Source organism: Clupea harengus, chromosome 4 (genome assembly GCF_900700415.2).
Source record: "Clupea harengus chromosome 4, Ch_v2.0.2, whole genome shotgun sequence".
NCBI lineage: Eukaryota > Metazoa > Chordata > Actinopteri > Clupeiformes > Clupeidae > Clupea > Clupea harengus.
In genome coordinates this window covers 24,316,163-24,321,409 of record NC_045155.1, presented here as the reverse complement: position 1 = coordinate 24,321,409, position 5,247 = coordinate 24,316,163, and positions in this window count along the sequence as shown.

The window sequence follows — 5,247 nt, the reverse complement described above, 5'->3', positions numbered from 1 at the left end:
TCTATAGCAACATCACCAACTCCAGTATCTATAGCAGCAGCACCAACTGCAGTATCTATAGCAACAGCACCAACTCCAGTATCCATGACAACAGCACCAACTCCAGTATCCAGAGTAGCAGCAGCACCAACTCCAGTATCTATAGCAACAGCAGCACCAACTCCAGTATCTATAGCAACATCACCAACTCCAGTATCTATGGCAGCAGCAGCACCAACTCCAGTATCTATAACAGCAGTATCTATAGCAACAGCAGCAATTCCAGCATCCATAGCAGCAGCAGCATCAACCAGATGTGAACCTCACTGCCAGGAGACTGCAGTGAAGGTCACCAGATGTGAACCTGTGGCCTAGCTGGTAGAGGAAGTCGCAGAATCAGAATCAGAATCAGAATCAGAATCAGAAGCAGAATCAGAATCAAAATCAAAATCAGAATCAGAATCAGAAGCAGAATCAGAAGCAGAATCAGAATCAGAATCAGATTTATTGGTCAAGTATGTGACTGTAACACACACAAGGAGTTTTTTTCTGGCTGTTGGTGACTCTCAAGCAATACAGATAATAGACAGACAATGTACACATTATTTACAAACAATACACAATATACAAGCAATATACAAATTATATGATATAAAATATATGTATCTATATAACTGTGTTGAGAAATCTTACCGTCTTTACATGACGTTACCCCTGCCAGTTAACATGAGAAAGTAGAGGATTAATTTGATGTTACACGGTGCATGTCTTGCTAGCAGTTGTCAAGTCAAGAAGGGACTCTGATGATATGCACTCAATCGGTATTTAAAATAGAACTTGTATTTCTCATGTAAGATGGTACAAACACTAAAGTGAGTCATAACATTCACTTTGTGGTCAATTGTAGCTCAACAAACTGTCAACTCAGGCAACCGCTACATATCTAAGTGAAGCTAACAAGGTTTAGCATCAGGCCTTTCTAAACTAACTTACTTCCCTTAAAGACAGAGGACAGTTACCCTACCTGCTAGGATATCTTAATGATTGTGGAATAAATCTCTGGTTTCGTCACTGGTGTCCATATTGGTGTTCTGTATTAGATCTCTGCTGGTCACTGGTGTCCATACTGGAGTTCTGTATTAGATCTCTGCTGGTCACTGGTGTCCATATTGGTGTTCTGTATTAGATCGCTGCTGGTCACTGGTGTCCATACTGGAGGTCTGTTGGGGGAGAGTGGTGACGGCTGAACCAAGCTTTCAGTGTTGGGCGAGCAGGGAGTAGACCTCAGTGCTGTCCACATCAGAGGCCTGTAGTGCAGGATCATTGGGGCTGAACATGTTCTGGGGGGGAGGTGTGGACTGGACCAAACTGTAGAGGTCTGAGGGGTTCTCTTGCAGGACAGGCCGGAACTGGACATTACTGTAGACCATCATCTCTGTCATCTCATCATACACATGAACATCATCCTCTCCTGCCTGTCGGGAGAGAGAGAGAGGGAGGGAGAGAAAGAGAGAGGGAGATAGAGGGAGAGAGAAGGAGAGAGAGGGAGAAAGAGGGAGAAGGAGGGAGGGAGGGAGAGAGAGAGAGAGATAGGGAGGGAGAGAGAGAGAGAGAGAAGGAGGGAGGGAGAGAGAGGGAGAGGGAAGCAGGGAGGGAGGGAGGGAGGGAGGGAGAGAGAGAGAGAGAGAGAGAGAGAGAGAGAGAGAGAGGGAGGGAGGGAGGGAGGGAGGGAGAGGGAGGGAGGGAGAGAAAGAGGAAGGGATATGAATGGTGAAAATAGTTTGAAAATTCACAAATAAATGTGTAATGTGCATCGTGTGTGTGTGTGTGTGTGTGTGTGTGTGTGTGTGTGTGTGTGTGTGTGTGTGTGTGTGATTTGGTGTGTCTATAGTGTGTATTATGTATGTGTCTATTGTGTATAATGTGAGTGTGTGTGTGTGTGTGTGTTTGTGGTGTGTGTATAGTGTGTATTATACTGTATATGTGTCTACTGTGTATAATGTGTGTGTGTATTTGTGGTGTGTGTATAGTGTGTATGTGTCTACTGTGTATAATGTGTGTGTGTGTGTTTGTGGTGTGTGTATACCTGTGGTGGTGCATCTGAGACTCTGTTTTCTGGTACTGATGATGATCTCAGACCTAAAAGACACCATTGACTAGTCAGTGCCACCACCAGAGCCATGTCTACATGGCTCCAGCTCCATGCATTAAAACACAGGGCAAACCGTATGAGAACGAGGCCCATTGTTCTTATCTTAGAGATGTTCCTAAGATGCTAAAAGCAGGTCTGGGTGAGTTTATTGTTCAAAGCTCAAATCTGAATACAAAATTATTCCTGGGTTTTTGGAGGAGGACTTAGATCTTAATTAGATCTTAAAGGCCCTAAAAAGGGGAAAGCAAGATTGGAGTCTTTAGGACCAAACACACCTTTTCCAGTTTTGTCAGGATTTAACTGCAATTAACTGCAACATTTTGAATCATCCAATCACTGACTTATCCAATCATTAAATATATGCATTTATGCAAGGCAGCTAATGTATTAAGCTGTGTGGGTTTGACAGACATACAACACTTTCTGTCATCAGCAGAGCAGTGCAAAGAAATATTGTATGAACTAAAATAGAGCCTTGAGGAACACCACAATTGAGGATGACAGTAGGATCATATGACACAAGCGGTTAAGACATGTGATCTGTCATGAGAGATGGGTGTCACAGCAACTATTATAAACATCAATGTGGCAGTACTCAATGTCAATGGAGACTAATGACAGGTCCTGGCATCTTCCCTGACAAAACATACTAATAACAGTTTTATTTGGGAGGGTTCAGGTAAAGTGTTAAATGGATACCTGATACTGCAAAGATATTTATTTTCTATCGTACCAGAATATTAGCGTTTATATTTTAGAGGGGCATTGCTAACTCTATTTGTATTAGTGTCTCACCCTGTACTGGTGCATCAACACTTCTCTTCCTGTAGAGAATCACCAGAAACAGCAGCACACAGGAAACCAGAACAGCTAGAGACACTCCACACACCATGGGGACAATAACACCTACAGACATAAACACAAAATATTATCAGCAACACCATCTACAGACATATCAACACAAAACATCAACAACACCATCTACAGACACAGTGTGTGTGTGTGTACCTGTAGAGGGTTGAGTTGGAGTGCTGCTGGTTGTGTATTCCTGTAGATGGGTGGGGGGGTTAGAGGTGGATGGAGGAGGCCCTGGTGGTGGAGCTGAGACACAGACGACAGAAATAAACAAAGAATAAACAAACTCACAGAAAACCATGATTAAAAACACACACAGTGAATTCTATTGTGGCTAGGGAGCCCAGAAGAACAGAGACGGACACGTGTGTGTGTGTCTTTGTGTGTGTGTGTGTGTGTGTGTGTAAATTCACACACTGCACCAGACGCATCTGATGCAGTTTTCACAGACCCATCTGTTAATGTGGATGCTACTGTCTACCACAATGGGACACAACAAACACTCCACAACACAACAGCAAGAAAGTCCCTCCTGGGGGGTATTCGTCGTAGCTCGCTAAACGGTTTAGCGAGCTAATTTTCAGGCTAAGATAAAAAACGCCCCTCTTTTTGGTTCGTGGAAGCAACTTTTGATAAATCACCATAGTTACATATCGATTAGCACTAACCTGCTCCAGGGCAGGCTAACTTAAGTGTAGCTGGATAAGCTTGCCACACCCCCGGAAAAAGGAGGGATCCCATTGACCAAGGACTGATATTAGAGTTAGATTAGCGGAGGGAGAGAGTTCTTTGCGATCGCCAAGATCCATTATTCTTGTATGAGCGCTACCGATTCAGCCGACAAGGAATCATTAATTTACAAGACCTTCTCGAGTCATTTATTGCAAACACCACATTGACTGTCTTGCGCTTTTTTGCGAGTGGTACATTTTTGTAGTGTCGGTGATGCGGAGAACAAAGCACTCATAATTATATGAGTGTTATTAGTACACCATAGCATATCATTATTGTAGAAAATGATTACGGTGGACTCATGATAAGAATAGAGATAAATACAGACAATTTATTTTCACTGCTTCAATTTATTTTATTTGTTATTAATACATTTAGTCATTTAACAGACGATTTTATTCAAAACGACTTCCAAGGGAATGTAAAACTACATCGAGGAAGGAGGTGAGGGGATTTGAACTAGCAACCATGCAGATTCAAACCGGTAGAGGTAACCTCTGTAGCAGCTGACACTTGCCGTCAGGTATTCATACATAGATATCACCCTATAAACATCCCAACACACCTTGCTCTCACAGCGGTGGTGGTGTTGAATTTTGCCATGATTATGGTCTTGTATTCTTCATAAGCGTTCATGTTTATCTCCTACTCGCCAGCGGAGAAAAAAAGAGCCCTTTTCTTTGAGTTTAGAACCATTATACCGTTAGAAAATCATGGTTTTGGTGATCGACCTTTCCTGCCTTTTGAAGTAGGACGTGCACGCACAAATGCCATGATAACTTTAGCCTGCTTGAAATTAACCACATGATTAGGATGCGGGTCAGCCGTTAACGAACCGATATTTGCTGTTCTCAATCAGCTCGCTAATCTTAACGGGCTAAAAGGCCAATTGATTAACTTAGCTTCAATCCTACGACGAACGTACCCCTGAACATTAAACAGGCAGAGACAAAACAACACTGGACTGGACTGAGACTGCAGGGGAAGTTGGCATGCCTTGACTTTGCTGACCTCTCTGTCTCTCATACAATGTATAGGAATGCTGCGGTAGGAGAGGACATCCTCTGCTTTACTGTTAAAGCCAGACTACAGGTGTTGCCAACTAATTACAATCTAGCATTATGGTACCCTAACACTCATCACCCACACTGTATAATGCACTCTAATCCCAACCAACATTTAGAATCCATTGCTCATATTGTTAATGGCTGTAATAAGTACAAAGGACTTTATACTGCACGCCATGACCGCATTGTCGACCTAATTTCTAGTACTGTTAAGGGAGTATTCCCCCCCAATGTGTCAATGTACAAACACTCCCGTATAATGCCAGATTGGTTTAACAGCTCTGATGATGTGTTCTGCAACATCCCTAACACCCCTGATGTTGTTTTCTTGGACAAGGTTAAAAGGGAGGTAGTAGTCCTTGAGGTAGCCTGTGTCTATGACCTCTATATGGACATAGCCTTCCTTGACAAGTTGACCAAATACCAGCCCATTGTTGCTAAGATGAGAGACCTAGGCTCAGT